This window comes from Panthera uncia (genome assembly GCF_023721935.1).
Source record: "Panthera uncia isolate 11264 chromosome D3 unlocalized genomic scaffold, Puncia_PCG_1.0 HiC_scaffold_8, whole genome shotgun sequence".
NCBI lineage: Eukaryota > Metazoa > Chordata > Mammalia > Carnivora > Felidae > Panthera > Panthera uncia.
The window spans coordinates 3,926,345-3,947,855 of NW_026057586.1; the positions used below are offsets into that span (position 1 = coordinate 3,926,345).

The 21,511-nt window shown below is 50.5% G+C and overlaps 1 long non-coding RNA gene across 1 annotated transcript; it reads left to right on the forward strand.

The window, feature by feature from the left end:
- Positions 1–354: 354 nt before the first annotated feature.
- Positions 355–9,741, forward strand: LOC125914625 (uncharacterized). Its single transcript, XR_007455369.1, has 3 exons — positions 355–532; positions 1,671–1,958; positions 9,512–9,741. It is a non-coding gene; the product is annotated as an uncharacterized LOC125914625 (long non-coding RNA).
- The last annotated feature ends 11,770 nt before the right edge of the window (positions 9,742–21,511 follow it).

Below are 21,511 nucleotides of genomic sequence, written 5' to 3' on the forward strand. Positions count from 1 at the left end.
GAGCACCGAAAACGTGGCCGAAACAACAGAAACATAGTCTCTCAGTCCTGGAGGCAGGAAGCCCAGAATCAAGGTGTGAGCAGGGCCACGCTCCCTCTGAAGGCTCTGGGGGTGGGGCGGGGGGGATCTTTCCTCTCCTCTTCCAGCTTCTGGAGGCCCCTGGATGCCTCAGAGATCCATCACTCCTATCTCTGCCTCTGTGGTCACGTGGCTTCTCTTGGGTGTCTGTGTCCACATTTCTGTCTCCTTACAAGGACACCTGTCATTGGATGAGGACCCACGCTGCTCCATTGTGACCTGGTTCCAACCCAATTACATCAGCCCACACCTAAGAAGGTCACACCCACAGGTACCAGGGGTTAAGACATCAATACCTCTTCTGGGGGGGGGGGGCACAATTCTACCCACTACAGAGGCTGTTTTCTTTTTTTTTGAAGTTTATGTATTGACTTTGAGAGAGACAAAGAGAGCGTGAGCAGGGGAGGTGCAGAGAGAGAAGGAGAGAGAGAGAATCCCAAGCAGGCTCCATGAGGTCAGTGCACAGAGCCCAAAGCGGGGCTCGAACCCAGGAATACCGTGAGATCATGACCTGAGCCGAACTCAAGAGTCAGGCGCTTAACTGACTGGCCTGGTGCCCCCAGAGTATTGTTTATATGCTTGACAGTGTGCCACATTTTTTTCCTTTGTTTCATTTCATCCTTATAACCATCCTATGAGGTGAGAACGCCCAGTCCACAGGTGAGCAAACCGAGAGCAGGGCGGTCAAATCTGTGCCCACGGGCATGCACCAACCACACTGCAGAAGTAGGTCCGGGCCTCAGCCTCCAGCCAGCCCTTCACCACAGGCTAGGGGCTGAAGGAAATCAGCGGGTCATTACAGCCTAGCTGGGATCGGTGTTCCGGGTCAACTGACCGGTCCCGTCTGCGATCTGTATGTAAGGGGGCGTCTCAAAGGGCCCCGGCTACTGAGGGCAGACTCGGGTCTGAGAGAACCAAGCGTTTCCATGATGAGAACCCACCCACGGAGAGAAGGCCTTTGCCAAAGCAGCTGAGAGTCCCCAGGCCCCCTCCAGGCTCTTGCCCATACATGACGTACGAAACGGCCCGTGCACATCCCCCGTTTTTGTGCCGCGCGGGGTTACAGAGCTGTCCCCATTAGCTCCAGCCCCTCCTCGCCCCCGAATCCCTTTGGCAGACGGGGCACGGGGCCCCTAGTATGCTAGCACGCCAGCCGTCCGGCCCTTTGCTGGCCTGAACATAAAGCTAACTAAACTAATTAATCACACCAGATTAATAAGAGTGACAAGGTGAGAGGGGTGACATTGTCCAAAATCTCCAATTTGGTGTGAGGGCGCATATTTTTTTAATCCCCACAGCAATTTATTTTCCGTATAGCAAACTTTCTCCGAGAATGTCCCAAAATGTAGTCAAGGTTAACTGTGCTGTGAGCTTATTCAATATTTATGATTCTTTTTATTTGTATTACGAGGACTTTTTGGGGACTCCAAAGGGTCCATTAATCAAACAGAGTGACAAAATGAGGCATTTGACAATCAGAACAAGGCCTGCATATTATTACGATTAGATGTCTATACCTAGACATATAGACGTAACGTCTATAGCTCGGGGAGGGGGTAGGGATAAGAGAACCAACTTAACTTTATCAACAGCTCCTGATTAATTGTTACCAAGTGTCATCCGTAAATTTCCCTTCCACTAATAATCCTCTCGGACGATCTAACAACATCCCCGGCGAGCTGGCGGTACCGAGGCTGAGTTTCTGAGACAAGGAGCGGGTGACACCGGTACCTCCAGTGACTGGCGACGGGCGGTGGACAGCGTTCAACGGAGCTGCCATCTCTGAAATACAATTATCAGTGTGATCTGCTTAAGGATTCATCATCAGCTCCTGCCTTCTGAAGACTTAAAAAAATGCCAAGACACACAGAGAGAAAGAGGTGATAAGAAGGCATCATTTTCCTCCAGCCTCATAACTGTAAATTGAAGAAAATTATTTTCTTTGCCTGCAGCTCATTGGCATATAGGCAGCATTATATTATAATTTCATAAGCATAAATCCTTTGAATAAATTTCAGAGGAATAACTGAATTAGAAATGCAAGTAAAGTATCTAAAAAACTTAACTGTAGCAGGCAGGGGAGAGGAGGTGTGAGGGGCACAGGCAAGGAGGAGAGCCCCTTCTGGGTGCCTCCCGTGGGTCCCCAGAGGCCCGGGAAGAGCTTGGTCAGGGAGAGGCCGTTTCTCACCCCCTTCTGTGCCTGATGGCGAATAAAAGAAGTTCTCCTCCTCTCCCCTTGCTCGTGTTCCAAGGAATTTGAGCCGTAATTCATCGTAAATTAATTTTGGAGAAACAACAGGCTTGGGGCGTGTTATAATTATTGTTATTTGTTTATTTATTATCGTGTTAACCATTATTTATTATTGTGTTAAGCATATGTGAGATCACAAAGGTTGCTCCTGCGGTTTCCTAGCAACAAGTCTGTGGGTCCGCCACGCAAGTTTCCCATCTCGGTGGGGGTGGGAGGCGGATGCCGGTTCAGGGGCCCGAAGCGTCTGTCCCTTCCTGAGGACGCCCCTTGGGATGCACTGTGGAGGAGAAGGGTCGGCCTGGCCCCCTGCTGATGGCTCACCAGACCCCCCGCAGATTATCTTCAAACAAAGACCACTTGGAGGCCAAACCCTGGCCCCGGGGGCTGGCTCAGTTTGGACAAGGACGTCCTTTCCTAGGCCCGTGTTGGTCCTCAGGGAGGTGGCCACCAGGCCCCCTCCATGGCCAAGGGACTTCTGGGGGGGAGGAGGCTAAGGGTTGGGAAGAGGATGGAAAACTTCCTGGGGGCCTCCGCACCCCCCTGTCGCAGCCTGGGGCAGCCCCGTGCAGCTCCCCGCCTCCCCAGGGTGACCGACTGGCTTCAGGAGCCCGTCACCATGTATGTAATGGGAACAGAGGCACAGAGCCCGGAGTTTCAACTGTGTTCACACAGCCTCTCAGGAGCACGAATATCCATTTGCAATGTCTGTTCTTGTGTCAGCACAGAAGTGCAGAGAGGGATTGGTTTCCATGTTTCCGGCACAGGGACCCTGCCGGGTAAAGGAAACCTTACCTGGGGGCCCACAGAGTGTGATGCAGGACGGGGGGACTGAACCAGAGTGACGGGACGGGTCTCCTTTGTCCGGCGTCCTCAGACAGACCCCCGCGCCTCCCATATGGATCACTTCCTATCCTGGTTAAGAAACGCATAGCAAAGGGGCCCGGTGATGCCAGTACTTTCCCATTATGGCGGAGCCACGCACACAGGGTCCCAGGCAGAGCCCCCCGCCCCTCCCCCCCCACCAACTGTCCAGTGAAATCCCCTGGGAGTGGCATTTTTTTCCCAGTAAACTTTTAATTGTAGAATAATTGGACTTACAGAAAAATTACAAAGACAATATAGTGCCCCCACATGCCACACACCCAGTTTCCCCGTTAGTAGCCTTGTCTATTACGATGGTAGGTCAGTCGCAATTAACGAACCAATGTCGATGCATTAGTATGAACCGAAGTCTATGTATTATTCAGATCTCCTGAGCTTTCACCTTCTTCTGTTCCAGGATTGAGTCCAGGACAGCACATTACTTCAGTTATCAGGTCTCCTTAGGCTCCTCTTGGCTGAGCCTCTCAGGTTTCGCTGAGAGTAATGACCTTGCCGGTTTTGAGGAAGGTTGGTTGTGCATTTTGAAGAGTGTCTCTCAATTTGAGTTGTCTCTCAGATAGAGTTGGATGGTTTTCTTATGGGTAATGTTACGGACGGCATGTCTCTCCCAAACTCGCGTTTTGTAATCTCATCCCCAGGGTGGTTTTATTTGGAAGAGGGCCCTCTGGGGGTGATCAGATAAGGAGGGCAGGTCCCTCGTGAACGGGATCGGTGCCCTTGTGAGAAAAAGCCGCAGAGGCCACCAGCTCCTTTACCCACCAGGTGAGGACACGGCGAGAAGTCAGCAGTCTGCAAACCAGAAGAGGGCCCTTGCTGGACCACGCGGGCACCCTGATCTTGGATTTCCAGGCTCCAGGGCTGTGAGGACTCCTTGCTTGCTGTTTACAAGCCATCAAGCTCATGGTACTTTGTGAGAGCAGAGAACGGGCTAAGACAGACTGCATTTATGGGTCTAGGAGAGGAAGGTCCCAGAAATCCCATGGAGGGTGCCTGCCGTCAGGGCACTTGTTGTTGTTGATGTCAAACGTGATCACGTGGCCAAGGCAGTGTCTGTCGGGGTTCCCCCCGTGGAAGGTTGCCCTTTCCCCCTGTCCATATGCTGTACTTGGGGGCAGGAAGGCCCTGTGAGCAGTCCGCCTCCTCCGGCGTGGAGGGTCCACACAAATCATTTGAAATTCTGCAGAGCAGATTCTCCTCCGTCTTCATTTCTTTAGTCAATCACTTCTTTATGGCAGGATGGACTCGGTGTAGACTTGGAGTTGTATTCCGACACTGCCTCGTTCATGTATTTGCTCAAACGTGTCAGCCAGCGGGGGTCCCTTCCATTGCTCCCGTGTCCTCCTGACATATCCCCGTCATGGCGGCACTATGGGTCTGGTTTTCTGTTTTAGCACCTCCTTACTTTCTGGCATCACAAGATGTGCCTGTCTCATATTCCTTGCCCCCATTCTAGAACCGACCCTTTCTCCACAGACCCCTGGCTCTTTTTATCGGAGAAGGGCATTAGCAACCACACTCTGGATGCGGGGTGTGCTCACCGCTACAGGGCTGGGGAGCTTTCAAACCTCTGCACATTTAGGATGCATCCAAGATCAGTTGCCAGCATCTCCTGGAGGAGGACCCAGGCCTCAGTGTTTTTAAAGCTTTGTCTGTCTGTCAAGCTGTTTCTACTTTTATATTTGGTCAATAACCGGTGGCCTCCTAGTCTTGGGATTAGCACCTTTACATCAAGCGTATGGATACAGGGTGTCCCTCCGTGCTCCAGAAACAGTGTGGAACTTTACCAAGACGCAGGGGGCTAAATGTTTGAAAGAACTTTTGAGGGGCTGATTCTTTTCGTGGTTTGGTGTGGGGGGGGGGAGTGGGGAGTGCCCGCTTCTCCCTTTTGTCTGCCTCTCTCTTACCTTTATTTTTCTTTCCTCCTTAATCCCTTGAGAAGTACCTGCCCAGTGCTCAGACCATTGGCATCCCAGAGGCTAGGACTGGCAATCAGGTTCCATCTATCCCTTGTAGCCGGTGACCACAAGCGAGGGGCTTCGTTTCCCCTCCACCTGTGGCTGGGGACACACTGAGACCACTGCCCATTGAGTCAGAAGTAGGTGGCCGAGCTTAGAAGTAGGTGAATCAGCATGTGGCACATAGAGGGCACCGATAAAGCTAGCTCCTCCTTCCTCCCCCCACCTCCAGCCCCAGGGAAATAAGACAGGCCTGACACTGGGGCTGGAGGCCAGCTTGTCACCCTCTCTGAACCAGAGCTCGTCACCACACCTGGGGGCTTCCCTGCAAAGCAGAATCCAGGCGGGTCTACGCGGGCATAGCGGCAGGACAAACCCTCGGAGTCAGAGCACCCACGCCTGGAGATGCTCGTGCAGCGTGGGCGCTGTTTGCACCCCCTGCCCTGTGGAGCTTCTCTGTGGTTGGAGGCTGCCCCCTCTTGCTCACTCAGATGCCCAGGGACTGCTCCCACGGACGCCTGCCCTGTGCCACCCACTGACCAGTGACAATTGTTCGAATCAAAGGAATCAAATCACGAGCCAATCTTACTTGGAAGTCCTTTGGAGGAACAGGGGTCCTTTACCTCAGAAGCCTGTTTTGTTGGCCAAGGCTACTTGGGGGGCCAGCTGTGACGGCCACTCTGGCAGTCCTGACCGCACAGTGGGATCCCCCGAGAGGACTTTGGGGTGGTCCGCAGAACCCGGGGCCTAGCCCAACAGCTGAGCCTCGACCTCTAACAGCTCCCTGGGGCACACCATGCGGTGATGTGGCTCCATGGGTCTCTCGTCCAAGTCTCACAGTCTCGGGAACAGAGCCTTCTGGTGCGCCGTGAGGCGTCTCTACCTGTGGGTAAACCAGCCACAGCTGGAGGGGCAGGGGAATGGGACACACGGGCCACCAGGGGAATTGTTATCAGCTGAGCAGCCCCCATAGGGGTCCATGTAGTTAATCAGCAGTTTCTCTCCTTAAAACCGAACTAACAATAAACTCTTACCAGCAACCACAGCTTCTCAGGAGCAAGCGTCTCATGCTGGGTCCTTCAGACATCATCCACTCAAGCTCTCTGAACAACCGTACCGCGTAGACGTGAAACCCACAGAGACGAGAAAACAGGCCGAGGGAGGTCAGGTATCACCGTCCAGGTGACCCGGCCGACATGCTTCGGAAGGGGGACCTGAGACTCCGGAGGGCGTTGTCTTCTTGAGGGTGTGACACTGGCACAAGCATCCCATACATGAGCCTCCAGACCCGGGACGCCGACAGGGAGACACGGGAGCCGTTCTTGCCCGGAGCTGCCAAAGCAAGTGTAAATGCCCGGGTTCCACCTGCCGGGACACCCGCCACCGAGCACCGATTCCCTCCGCCAACCTCAGCTCTTCCCAAACCGGAGCCCTCGCTGTCTCCCACACACGCCTCTGTTCCTTGCTGTCCCCTCCCTTCTCCCACCTGTTGGGCCCTTCGGGACTCAGTAGAAATGTCTCTTCCTGGGAAGCCTTCCTGAGTTTTGCTCCCTACACATCACACTCGGATGCTCTTTTAAGGTTTTAAAATTTTTAATTTTTATTTGGGGGGGGAGGGGCAGAGAGAGAGGGAGACACAGAACCCAAAGCAGGCTCGAGGCTCTGAGCCATCAGCACAGAGCCCGACGCGGGGCTCGAACTCACGGACCATGAGCTCAGCACAGAGCCCGATGCGGGGCTCAAACTCATGGACTGCGAGATCATGACCTGAGCCGAAGTCAGACGCTTAACCGACTGAGCCACCCAGGCGCCCCATCTTGTGCTTGTCAGCCGTGCTACTTAGGATACTTTGCCCTAAGGTATCGGAGCTCATTCTGTCCTTCCCTTCAGACAAGAGGAAGGTCTTCCTCGTCACCGTCCCCTCTCCGGTGTCCGGCCTGGGGTGGACTCTTGGTCCTCGTTGGGTTGAGTTGATTCGAGGCTCGATGACACCTGTGCCGAGTCCTTCCCTGCAGGGAGGAGACCCTTCTCCATCACACTGGTTCCCACCATCTAGAGGAGACGTGCTGGGCAGATTCACAGCCAGTTCTCACAGCGGTGGAGAGATACAGACAAATTCCACACATGACCATGGCCTTTGTGACTCGTGGACAGACCTGGTCCTCCCTGCTGCCCTGAAGGTAGGTGCCGCCACAGGACTTGCTTTGGGCAAGGAAATGCGGGCAGTGGTGAAAGTGTCTCTCCCAGGCAGAAACTGAGGGTCGGGGAACTCACTGGGCTCCCCTGCTCCCTTTGTCCTGACTGGGCACTCAACGGAGCCTGTGTCTAGATAAAGTACTATCAGTGGGGGTGGGGGCTATGGCACCCCCGTGAGAAGACCTCCCCCCACTGCCTTACACCTAGGCAGAAGAAACAGCAGCTCCTGTGTTGAGCCATGGAGACTCTGGGTTATTTGTTGCCATGGTTTAACCTAGCTTTTCTGACGAGCGTAGTCACGTATCGTGCCTTCTTGGATACAACCGGTACCTTCCCGAATAATCTAGATCTTGTCTGTACATGGAAAGAGGGTTCACGATAATGACGCTACGGAACTGAGCGTGGCGACAAAACGTGTGTGATACGGCCTCAGCCCTATTGTGCAGTGTAGCTCTGAGCAGACGCACGCATACACAGAAGCATACAGGACGGACTTTCCTTGGAAGCAATTTTTCATGCTTCTATGAAAGCTGTTAATTTTTCTCGTTGGAGGTAGGCCAATTCGGCTCAGTTCATGGAGGCGTCCACTGCAAAATTCATCTAGCATTATTTCCTGAAGCTACCTAAGGTGCAGACTAGAAGAATGGGTATTTTCTCTTAATGAAAAGATAGTCGGATGAGGGGGGGAGAAATGCCTTTCCTTTCTTCCTTTCTCTTTCTTCCCTTAAAAAAACTCACAATGATGTTGTGATTAACTTGCATTTTGCAGCATAGTGGATATGACAGTCAACCAAATTAATCCCATTATGCAAAACCCAGTTCACAAATGGTTTTGCATTTTTGCAAAATTATGTCAATTTCCCTATAAATTGGAGAGACTGTGTCAGTTTCCTGAACTGCACAGAGACGCTACTCAGTGCTGTATATCTATATTCCTCTAATTCAAAAAGATACAGATTTTAGCTCCGTGCCACACATTAGGATTCATAACTTTAATGCTGATATTTTTGTTTACATGAGACTTGCATGAGAATTACCAACAGTTTTCACATTCGTTTAAAATCTTCCTCCCCACCATACTCATCGTGGTGGCAAAAAAGAATTAGGAGCTTGAACAGAAAATGGTGAGAACAAAAACCATCCCTATTGTGATTCGAGGACCGCGATTCCTTCTTTCGTCCCACCTCTGAAGCCCTCGGCTTCTCCGGCCAGGCTCCCCGCGCCCTCGCCGGGGCTCTGCCTCTCTGTCGGTGGCGTTAGCGCGGGGAGAGCAGGGACGGCCGCCCACCTGCCGTCCTCTTGGCCAGCCGCAGACGTGCTGTTGGTGGCCAAATCTGCTTGGCATGGACCGCGATCTGTGAATTCCCTATAACTGGACCACCTTGTCAAATTAAGCCCGCTCCTGCGTGGAGCTGCTGAGCAGCCTGGATCTGGAAGTCCCCGCTCTCTGACCCCTGTCACCAGCCCTCCGAGCCCCTAACATCTGCTCTCTGGGAGCTGCCTTTTCACCTGGTTCATTTCAGATGCAGCAGGGCACTCCGTTCTGAGCTCAGCACTGCCCCTCTCTCTCTTACGGGGAGAAAGAAAAAGCTTCCTTGTTTTGAAGACCGGCGCTCTGAGGGCTAAATTACTTACTGAATTCAGAAAATCTATTTTTTAATGGTTATTCTTTCTCTGCGTAGCACTTTTTATTCCGGTAATGCTTTCTTGAACGGTGAATTGTTGACTTTTTATGCCTCAGATTTATTAGACATGTGCCAAGTTGTCAACCTCCTACTGTTTTCATTTGTGTCCACCTTGCAAACAGCAGGGAAAAATACTTTTTTTTTCCACGAACGCTCACTTCTTGGCAGTTCTGAAACAAATTTTTGAACAGTTGCTGTTCCTATTGATAGCAATAGTTTGATGTTTCAAAAAAAAAAAAACCCAGGGTTTTATTTTCCCCTAAATTTTTGACACGTTCTGTCATATCCTATCATATCATACCCTGATGCATCAAAAACAAAAAGAAGGGAGGTCCCAGCCTGCACTGTTCACATAGATCATGAGTCTTCGCTAAACACCCTCCCATCTGTTCACCGCGTCCATCCTTTTGTCCCCGCTCCAATGCTGGTATTCCTCACTAAAATCTGTTCTTGCTTCTTTCTAGACACCGCACTCTCCCCAGCGAGGCTGCCTGAGCTCGGTGAGAAATGGTCCCGAGGAATCAGGAGGCTGTGGGCATTTTCCTACCGCTGGCTGCCCGCGATTCGGACGCATCGTGCAACGGACAGGGACAGTAATGAAAAAGAAGAAACACAAATGAAGTGAATGGCCAGTCGCCTCAGGCAAATGTCCCCTGCAGTTGCTGATACTGTGAAAAATAAAAAAAGTCAGCAATCAAAACTCCTCTTCCCAGAGACTCTTCCCGCCAGGGCCACCGGGCCCTCCATGCTGAGGCTTTGAAATGAGGGACACAGTGGGACGGGCTGGCTCCTGTTCTGGCCTGGCGACAGCTTGCTCTCCATCCCAGCTGCAGGGCTTGCGGAGAGGGGAGGCGGGATCGGGGGCGGGGGGGGGGGGACGACCACGCCCCATCCCCACTGGGGCTGCCCGGCCACTCTCAGGACCCTGCAGACGCAGCCTCGGGTGGAGTCTTCTGGGGCCTCTCCCGCTAGATCCCGCTGCACGGGAAGGACCAGCTTCCCAGGGAGCAGGTGTCATGGGAAAATCGGGTGCTTTGGGTCGACCAGGAGGCTCAGGATGACCTTACGAGGGGCTGTGAGGGGGCCCCTTACCCGGAGCACCAGCCGGAGGCCTCACACGGCCTTGTGAGGGCACACAGAGGCAGCCGGCGGTCACGTGACGGGACCCTGGCCCAGCCTTCCAGAGAAGCTGGGGTCTGCGGGGGGAACTGGGGTGCGTCCACCTCCTTGAGCAGAACACACGTCCATCCTTTTGCAAGATCGACCCTCTGTCCAACAGCCCCTTCAGCTCGGTAGACACCACAACCTCTGTGGGCTCATTAGCGGCGCCTAACCTTGGTCGGTGGACCCACATCCGGCCCTCCACCTGCCAGCCTGTGACCTCCAGGCAGATCTGTGCCGGACCCCCTTCATCCCCGGAGCCCAGGTAGGGGAACCTGAAAGGGGGGGCGGCCTGGGTGGCTCAGTCGTTTAAGCGTCCAACTCTTGCTTTTGGACCAGGTCGTGATCTCACGGTTTGTGGGGCCGGACCCCGGGTCGGCCTCTGCGATGACGGCGTGGAGCCTGCTTGGGATTCTCCCTCTCCCTCGCTCTCTCTCCCCCACCCGTTCCATCTCTGTCTCAAAACAAATAAACTTAAAAAAAAATTTTCTGAAAGGAACCTGTAAGCTTCTGGGGGAGCCGAGCCCCTAGAGGATTTTAAGCTGGGGCCTGAATAGATTTGCGTTTTAGAGAAATTGTCTCCAACGGGAGACGTTTAAGTGAAAGGATCAAGAGGATTTGTTTGCTTGCTGGGAAGAGGGCGGGAGGACGGACGTGGGTGACCAGTCAGGCTGGGACACTCAGAAGGGCAGGTGGGCTCTGTACTGAGCAGGGAAAGCGTCCCCGCTGGGGGGATGGGGTTGGCGGAGGGGCACTGGGGGCCGCTGAGCTCTGGACTTGAGGTCCTATTCTGTGTAGGAAGAGTGGGGTTGGCTCCTTCCAGGACCAACATTCTAGAACTCTGCTGGGTTTCCGAAAGGTAAACAGCCTCACACTGAGCATCATGCCCTTGTTTATGTGACTCCCTGCCTTCCTGGAGCTGCATTAGTTTTCTGGGGTGGCAGGAAGAGAGCACCAAACACCTGGTGACTTAAAACAATAGAAATCTGGGGCGCCTGGGTGGTGCCGTCGGCTAAGCATCCGACTCTCGATCTCGGCTCAGGTCATGATCTCACAGTTCGTGAGTTCGAGCCCCACGTCGGGCTCCGTGCTAATGGTGCAGAGTCTGCCTGGGATTCTGTCTCTCCTTCTCTCTCACCCTCCCCTGCTTGTGCTCCCGCTCTCTCTCTCTCAAAATAAATAAATAAACTTAAAAAAATAGAAATTAATTCTCTCCTGGTTCTAGAAGCCAGAAATCTGAAATCACCGTGTTGACAGGGCCGTGCTTCCCCAAAAGCTCTAAGGGATAATCATTCTTCCTTGCCTCTTCCAGCTTCTGGTGGCTCCTGGCAGTCCTTGGCTTGAGGCTACATCACCTAATCTCTGGCTCCAGGGTCATATGCGCTCTGTGTCTCCTCCTCTTAGAAGGACGTTAGTCATCAGATTTAGCACCCACCCTGATTCAGTATGACCTCACCTGAACAGATTACATCTGCCAAGACTCTATTTCCAGATCAGGTCACATTCTGAGGTTCCTGGTAGACTTGAACCTTGGGGGAACACTATTCAATCCATTATACTTATGCTTTATTTTTTAAAAAATTGTTTTTTAATGTTCATTCACTTTTGAGAGAGAGAGAAAGAGCATGAGTAGGGGAGGGGCAGAGAGAGAGACACACACACACACACACACAGAATCCAAAGTAGGCTCCGGGCTCTGAGCTGTCAGCACAGAGCCCGCCGTGGGGCTCGAAATCACTAACCATGAGATCATGACCTGAGCTGAAGTCAGATGCCCAACTGACTGGCCCCCCCAGGTGCCCCTGTACCTACACTTTCTTATCATTGTAGGGATCCTTCCCTCATCCAGGGCTCCAACGTGCGCTGTGCCTCTGCAGTCACCACAGGTCGATGAGAAGAAAATAGAAGTTCTACTTCTATGTACTTGAAATTGTTATTTGGGGGTAAGTCGTATAACATCCCTAATACAGTAGTACCGTGGTATGTGTATATAATTAACAAGCAAATTTACGTTCATTGCAGGGCTTACAAACTTTCTAACAATGGGGTCGTACCGTGAAAAAAGCAGGGAGATGCTCCATATGGCACAGGATCCCGTCGAGGTGCCACTGGATCCCTGCCGCCTGTAATCACCTGTGCAGTAATGAAATGGGATGGAATTGAAAACAAACAAACAAACAAAAAAAAAACAAAACAACCCTCGCTCGGGGCTCCTGGGTGGCTCAATTGGTTAAGAGTCTGACTCTTGATTTCAGCTCAGGTCACGAGCTCCCCTTTCGTGAGACCAAGCCTCACATCGGGCTCTGCACTGAGCCTGGAGCCTGCTTGGGATTCTCTCTCTCTCTCTCTCTCTCTCCCTCTCCCTCTCCCTCTCTCTCTCTGCCCCCTCCACTGCTTGCGCTCGGTCTCTCTCTTGCTCTCTCTCGCTTGCTCTCCCTCCATAAATAATAAAATGAAAGAAAATGAAAGAAAATAAAAATAAAAATGAAAGAAAACACTTGCTTATGTCACCCTCCGGGATGCTGTATTACACGTGGTTATGAGCTCTGGCTCCAGAGATCATACCCGTGACTCGGCCACTAACTGGCCTTGTGATCTTGGGCAAATTACCTCGCCGTCAGGAAGGGGCTTGAGGATAATACGACCATCCCGGCCCACTGCAAAAGCTAGATTACATATTTTATATCAGCCGTTCGGCACAATGCCCCGCCCCCAGACATCAGCGGATGTCTTGGCCAAGTCAGCAAGTGGGACTGAGGAGGCAAAGGTCGGTCCGCAGCGGCCCCAGCTCTGCCCCTTCTGAACCTGTGCACCTGCGAAGCCTCTGTCGCCCCCCAACCCCACCTGAGCACCAGCCGCGAGAACTCTGATATTGGCCGTGGTTCTTCCTCCCCTTGGAGAGGAAGGGACTTTGGGGAGCAGGGCTGAAGGCTCGTGGGAGGCTCAACCGCTCTCTACGCTTGAGTCCCCCCTGGCAACAAAAGCATTCGAGGTGAGGTAGGTTGGAGTGCACGCGTGTGTGCGTGTGTTGGAGTGCACGCGTGTGTGTGCGTGCGCACGCGCAGGGAGAGACAGGAAGGGAAAGATGATGAGCTCCCGTCCCAGGCTAATGAGGCCTGTAAGTATGGGGTGAAATCACGCCGGGCCATTTTGCTGCGGAATTGCACAGTAGAATTATAATTAATTTGTTGTCCGACATTACCCATAGGCCTTTTTTTAGCATTTCTCCTTTCCTGGCGGTTACTGCCCATTGAATTCCAATGTTTTGGATTAATATCCTCTGGTTAAATCTTCCTGCACTTTTGCACACTGAGCCTCATTTGATGCCTTGTCCATATCTCTGAGCTCTTTGAATGATTTCTCTGTCATGGTTGGTCTTCTCAACACCTCCCAATTTTGTAGAATCTGTGAATGTAATTAACAAGTCTTTTACCTTCTCCTGCACATAATTAGCAAAGATGTTAAATAAAGCCGGGCTCGGCACTGATCGCTAGGGCACCGTGCTCGACTCCCCCCAGCAAGTGATACACAGCTATTTATCATCATCTTTGTTCACAGCCCTTCCGCCAGCTGCAGCCAACACAGCTCACCTGCCCGAAAGGGGGCACAAACCCATCAGCCGTATCGGCCCCGGGCCCGGGGCCTGGGCCTGGGCCTCGCTCCCCACCCAGGCTTTCCTGTCCTCGTGCTGAGCCGGGAGTCCGGCCTGGGGCATCACTCCCTCCCCTCGAGCAGTGGAGCCTCCTCTTTCTCTGGCCTCCTCTGTCGGCACGCTTCCTCTCCTGGCCCCGTATTTCCCGACGCTGCGCTCACCTGCAAGGAGGCCTCTCAAACCAAGCCGTGTCTCCCTCACCCCTCGAATCCGATAGTCTCACCGCCCTTTGCAGTAAAAGCCACCCGCTCCCGGCTCAGGCCCAAAGCCTCGGGACCGTCCTCCATCAGGCTCTTTCCCGGGCACCCCACAGCCAACCCGCCGGCCATCCCAGTTGCCACTACCTTCCAAGCGCATGGCCACCTAGCCGCTGCTTCCTCACCACCGGCCTCCCTGCCCGGCGACTGCAGCTCTCCACCTGTTGCCCCTCTTTCTGCCCCGGCACGGCGGCTGGAACCAGTGACGGTGCAAGTCAGGTAGCGTCCGTCCTCCCTCAAACTCCTCCGGACTCTCCCCACCGGGAAGGCTCGGGCAAAATCCATCCTGGTAGCGATGAATGAGCTTCCAGCTGCTTCTGTAACAAGCTACCACAAACTCAGGGGCTGAAACGACACAAGCCTGTTAGCTCACAGTTCTGGAGGTGCGAAGTCCCACGTGGGTCTTGCGGGCTGAAGTCGAGGTGTCAGCGGGGTCCTGTTCCTTCTGGAGGCCCCGGGACGGGATCTGCTTTTGTGCCCTCCCCAGCCGCGCTGGGAGGCCGACTGCGCTCTGCGGCTCACGGCCCCGTGGCTCAGAAGTCGGCTTCCGTGGCCCATCTCCTCTGACGCTCCCGTCTCTCTCCTCCACTGACCAGGACTCTGTGCGAGTGCCTTGCACCCCTGGAAACTCCAGGGTGTTCGCAAGGTCCTTAACTGGATGACATCTGTGAAGCCCCTCCTGCCACGTGAGGGAACGCGGTCCGTGTTCACGGGCTCTGGGGCTTGCAACTTGCACGTACTTAGAGCCATTACTCTGCCTGCCACAGATGGCTTTCAGGATCTATCCACGCCAGGTGGCTGTCTGACTACCTTGCCGACTTTGTCTTCTGCTCTCTCCCTGTTGCACACTATCCTCCGGCCACACCGGCCCTGCACAGGGTGGGGGTGGGGGCCGATCCGTAAGCTCGCCGATTTCCCTGGTGCGAATGTTCCCTCCGTGGCCGACTTTCACCTGCCGACACGTGAGGAGTTGGCAAGAGGTGCCCGTTGGCTCCTGCCTCGTGTCTGCAGTAACGCTCGGCCCCAGGTTCCGCGGCTCCCGGGGGTGACCTCCTTCAGGCCTTTCCTCGAACACCACCTTCCCAAAGAGGCCCTCCAGCCCGCCCCCTCCCGCCCCCTATTCCCTTTCCTCCTTCATCACACGTTCTTTGCGCTTCATCGCCCTCTAAACTTGTGCATCATATTTATTTATCCCGTGTTATTTCTTATCTCCCCGCAGTGGAATGTGAGAGCCGGGAAGGCAGGGTTTCACCGTGTGCTGGTCACTGCTGGCTGCCAGGCCCCCCAGCACCCGGAACAGCTCTGGAGACACCATGATGCTCACTGATAAGTGAGTGAATGAACGCCGGACCGTGCTGAAGACAGGACAGAGACACGCACCCTGGCATTGCCGAGCCATCAGAGGAGCAAGGCGAGGGGACAGGACCGCTCACTCTGCTTTGGAACCCATGCTGTGTTTTTCTGAGAGTTCCCTTCCGTTACCGTGTGCCCTTCCTTCTCGGCCTTGCCCTGTTTTGCTGGATACCTGGGATCGATTTGCTAGGGGCCCAATGGAATAATGGTCATGTGCTTTGCAGGAAAGCTAATCAGTTACTCTTTTCTAATTTCATAGTGAACCCCCAGCCTACACACTTCTTTATGATGATAATATATAATTCAAGGGGACCAGCAGGAAAAGGATTAATCCAAGAAGTCCTTAGGAACGTATGTTGACGAGGATTCTGTGAAATGCTCCTTTTCATTTAGGGCTCGGGTGGGAGCTGTAAGCATAGCACCCAGGTTATCGCCCTAGATAGTGGACTTAGAGGAAAAAGTGATTCTTATGGGGCAGGAAAGTATTAAGAATAGTTTGGCACTAAAATGATATTTAACATTTGTGGGTTACTTATGAAATGTCAAGCGCTGTGCTAAACGCTTTACTTACATTATCTCAAAACAAATGAGAGAAGTCCATCCAAAGATAGCTGTAAGGCACTAGGCAAGAGCAATTTACAATCGGTGTAATTATGAGCACATGTAACCACGAATAACTCCACTGTGCAAAACAAGAAATGTTCCACGGTGCCATTCACACTTTCGGCCGTAAGCACATTTGTGTTCTTTGACCTTTCTTCTCAGACCTCCTCTTCCGTGTGGACTCCGGACTGACCCGGGCTGCTCACTGATCAGCTCTGTCCCCTCCAAGCTAGCCCGGGGGTTCTGGGTCTTACAACTGTTGCCGGAGACTTCCACCATCCCATCTCCTCAAGGTCTCAGGATAGCTATAGTTTCGTCGTATTTCGCAAAGTGGCTTTGAGATGGTATCGGGAACTTTAAGAAAGGAGGTTTCCCTGATCAATAGGAAAGGAGATAATATGTTAAAAAGTGTTACCCTGTTTTAGGGGAGCCTGGATGACTCAGTCGGTTAAGCGTCCGACCTCAGCTCAGGTCACGATCTCGCGGTTTGTGAGTTCGAGCCCCGCGTCGGGCTCTGGGCTGACAGCTCGGAGCCTGGATCCCGCTTCGGAGTCTGTGTCTCCCCCTGTCTCTCCCCCTCCCCCACTCATTCTCCATCTCTCTCTCTCAATAATAAATAAACATTAAAAAAATTTAAAAATCGGTACCCTGTTTTCTTTAGCACATGACACCTCAGAACTCTTCGTGTGTAATCATGTGCGGCAAATCATGGGAAAGAGGGCATTATTTATAATGTCTCCCAAATTTACGGAAACACGCTTAAATTTGTTTGAGCAGTGTCCTGGTAATTTCTGTGCTCTGGGAAACACTTGGGAAATAAGATATTACCTGCAATGTGGTAAACTCTTCTGTCTCCAACCAGTGATTGATGTTCAATTGACCGTTTGATGGGAATATAGGAGAGGGGAATAAGGTGAAGATCCTTAGCTTGGGCAAATGGTCCCACCAAGAACAATTAGAAAAGATGGATAGACAGACAGACAGACATGGATGATAGAGGATAGATGATAAAAGATCGACAGACGATAGAAGATAAGTAGATAAGACAAATATGACAGCCACTGGTTGATGATAGGGAAGACACATGACAGATATAGATAGATTGATAGACAGATAGAGAGATAGACAGATAGATGAGAGAGGGAGAGAAGTAGCTAGCTCTAGATGTAGCTATTTCTTTTACAAGTAGTGGAGGGCTTCTGAGGGGTCTTAGGGGTCTTAGGGGTCTTAGGGGTCTTAGGGGTCATGACCCTAACAGGACGAAACTTCAGAGAAGTGAGCTGATCTATTATGAGTCACATTTTCCCTCAAAATAATTGCAGATTCTTGATATAAAGCAAAATCTAAGAATCTGGGCAGGGGTGGGGGTGGGGGCTAGGGCTCCGAGGCAGAGAAGCTGTCAGAGCTGCTGGTAATCTTCAAGGGCTGTAGAGATAAAAGTAGGATCCGAAAGATGCCTAAGCAGAACCAAGATCCCAGAAAGAAAGAGGACATAGAGAGGTGAGTTCAATATTCATGATTTTCCACTCGAAGCATTTGCCAAATTCTCAATCTGTGCAGAACAAAAAGCTAGGAAAGTAAATAGAAATGGACTGAAATACAGACCATGATATTCGTCCAAGCAAAAACAATGCATTTCTGGACCCACCAAGTAGCAGAGGCCCCTTTAAATACGCAGGCTTTCGCTGGGACTTTCGCTACACCCGTAAATCAGAGATGACAAACAGGAGATGGACTATAAGAAGTGTGAGTCGGGCTAGAAACAGCTCAGTTATTTTTTGGATTGAGGTGATATGCTGCAGTGCAACCGACAGAGACTAGTGAGGCGTCTGGTGTTTCACACACTATGCCTGGCATTCAACAACAATTACTAAGTGCACCAAAAAAACGAGACCAAGAGAAAAAATAGGCTGTAGACATAGGCAAACAAATGACTCGACCTAATTATTAGAGTTCTCAGATATGCGCTTTGACCTAACTGTGACAAACATAGTGAAGAAAAAGTACTAATTTATATCCAAACAATATAATTTCTACAGGAATTATTAAAAGGACAGTAAAAGGGGGCACCTGGGTGGCTCAGTCAGTTAAGTTTCCGACGCTTGATTTTTGGCTCAGGTTCGTGAGTTCGAGCCCCCTGTCAGTTTCTGCACTAACAGCACGGAGCCTGCTTAGGCTTCTCTCTCTCCCTCTCTCTCTGCCCCTCCCCCACTCACCACCTCTATCTCAAAATAAATAAACATTTGAAAAATAAAAATAAAAGGACCGGGCGCCTGGGTGGCTCAGTTGGTTGGGTGTCCAACTTCGACTCAGGTCATGATCTCGTGTCCCACGAGTTCAAGCCCCACGTCGGGCCCTGTGCTGACAGCTCAGAGCCTGGAGCCTGCTTCAGATTCTGCATCTCCTTTTCTCTCTGCCCCTTCCTGCTCGCACCCTGTCCTTCTCTCTCTCTCTCAAAACAAAAATAAACATAAAAAAATTAAAAAAATAAAATAAAAGGACAATAAAAGGACATATAACCAACAAGCTATAAAGAAGAAAGATAAAAATGTTTAAAAAATTGAAAATATTTTAACTGAATTATGATAAAAATGTGACATATCGAAATGTGCAGATTTCTGAGCAGCTAAATCTGTGCTTAGAAGAAGATGTATACTTTAAGTGCATATATTAAAAAAAGAAGAAAGCTGAAAAATCTGATATAAATGGCCATCTCAAAAAGTTAGAAAAAAGGCTCATGACCTGAGCCGAAGTCAGACACTTAACTGACTGAGCCACCCAGGTGCCCCTGAAGTGAACTATTTTAAAGCTAAGACTTTCTGTTCGTCAAAAGGCACCATCAGGAGGGCGAAAAAGCAAGTCACAGAATAGGAGATACGTGAAATACGGAACAGACAAAAGAGTCATATCTGTAATACATAAAGAACTCCTACCAATCAATAAAACAATCCAGTAGAAAAACAACGGGTTTAAAAAAACAGAAGTCCTTCACAAAGAGGTTATCCAAATAGCCAAAGAAGCGTATGAAAAAGATCAATCTTGTTAATCACCAGGGAAATGAAAATAAACACAATATACCCACCCAAATGCCTAAAATGAAAAAGTCTCTGGGAATGCAAGCTGGTGCAGCCACTCTGGAAAACAGTATGGAGGTTCCTCAAAAAACTAAAAACAGAACTACCCTATGACCCAGCAATCACACTACTAGGCATTTATCCACAGGATACAGGTGCGCTGTTTCAAAGGGACACATGCACCCCCATGTTTATACCAGCGCTATTGACGATAGCCAAAGTATGGAAAGAGCCCAAATGTCCATCGATGGATGAATGGATAAAGAAGATGTGAGATACACACACACACACACACACACACACACACACACACACAATGGAGTATTACTTGGCAATCAAAAAGAATGAAATCTTGCCATTTGCAACTATGTGGTTGGAACTGGAGGGTATTATGCTAAGTGAAATTAGTCAGTCAGGGAAAGAAAAAAAATCATATGACTTCACTCAGATGAGGACTTTAAGAGACAAAACAGATGAACATAAGGGAAGGGAAACAAAAATAATATAAAAACAGGGAGGGGGACGAAACAGAAGAGACTCTTAAATATGGAGAACAAACAGAGAGGTTGTGGGAGTGGGGATGGGCTTAAATGGGAAGGGGCATTAAGGAATCTACTCCCGAAATCATTGTGGCACTATATGCTAACTAATTTGGGTGTAAATTTTAAAAAATAAAAAATAAAATAAAATAAAAAGCTCAGTAGAACTTCAAAAAAAGAAAAAGAAAAAGAAACAGTCTCAGGAAACCAAGTACTAGGGAGGGTCTGGGGCAACTTGAACTTTGAATAGACCACAGGTGAGAGAATAAAGAGGTACGTGACTCTGAAAAACTGACATATTCAGTGTAATATGGATACATGCATATACTCTGACACAAAATATGTACTTATGTTTAGCAAAAGGTGTGCACAAAAATATGTGTTTCAGCTTTATTTGTAATAGCCCCAAACTGGAAACAACCTAAATGTCCATCAACAGTAAGATAGAGAAATAAACTGATAAATAAATTCCAGTACATTCCGTCTGTAAAACACTACAACACAGCGACAATGAACAAACCACACAAAGAATATGGGGATGAATGTCATAAATACAATATCGAGCACAAAAAGAGTACCAGAACTACAGCAAAGACAGAATATATTCTCTGATTCCATTTATATCAAGTTCAAATAGACAAAATGCATCTTTGGCATTTAAAGTCAATTGTGGTTACCTTTCTGGGAGTTGACACTTGGGAGGGTGTAAGGGGACTTCTGGGACACTAGTCACGTGTTACTTCTTGATCAGATGCTGGTGATGTAAGGGTGTTGAATCTGAAAATTCACCTCAGCTTATACTTCAAAAATGCTTTAAAATACCTTTTAGAATGGCCCAAATCCAGGATGTGGCCAACACCCAGTGCTGGCCAGGATGTGGAACAGCGGGAACTCTCCTTCATTGCTGGTGGGAATGCAAAATACAGCAGCAGCTTTGGAAGTCACCTTGGTGGTTTCTTAACAAAACTGAACATAGTCTTACGTACAACCGAGCAATTACGCCCCTTGGTATTTACCCAAAGAGTGAAAACTACGTCTACACTAATACCTGCACACAGATGTTTACAGCAGTTTATTCATAGCTGCCAAAACCTAGAAACGACCGAGGTGTCCTTCAGTAGGTGATGGATAAATAAACTGTGGTCCCTCCGGACAATGGAATATCATTCAGCACTAAAAAGAAATGAGCTCTCCAGCCACGAGAATCCATGGAGGAAGCTGAAATGCATATTGCTAAGGGAAAGAAGCCAATCTGAAAATGTGACATAGTGTACCATTCCAACTATATGACATTCTGGAAAAGGCAAAACGATGGAATCGGTGAAAGGATCAGTAGTGGTTAAGAGTTGGTTGTGGCAGGGAGGGGCGCCCGGGTGGCTCAGCCATTAAGCATCCAGCTCTCGATTTCAGCTCAGGTCACGATCTCATGGTTCGTGAGTTCAAGCCCCGCATCAGGCTCTGCGCTGGCCGGGCGGAGCCTGCTTGGGATTCTCTCTCTCTCCCTCTCTCTGCCCTTCCCCCACTTGCGCTCTCTCTATCTCAAAATAAATAAATAAGTAAACTGAAAATAAACAGAGCTGGCTGGGGGAAGGCTAGATAGGCAAAGAAGAAAGCCTCTTTAGGGCAGTGAAACTATTATATTATACTTGTGGATATAGATTATTACTCATCTGTCCAAACCCACAGAATGTACAACAGCAAGAGTGAGCTTGGGGTGATAATGCGTTCACATAGATTCATCAGTTGTAACAAATTGTATCACTCTGGTAGGGGGTGCTGGTAGTGGGGAAGGCTGTAGGGTATGGTGGGGTCATGGGATACATGG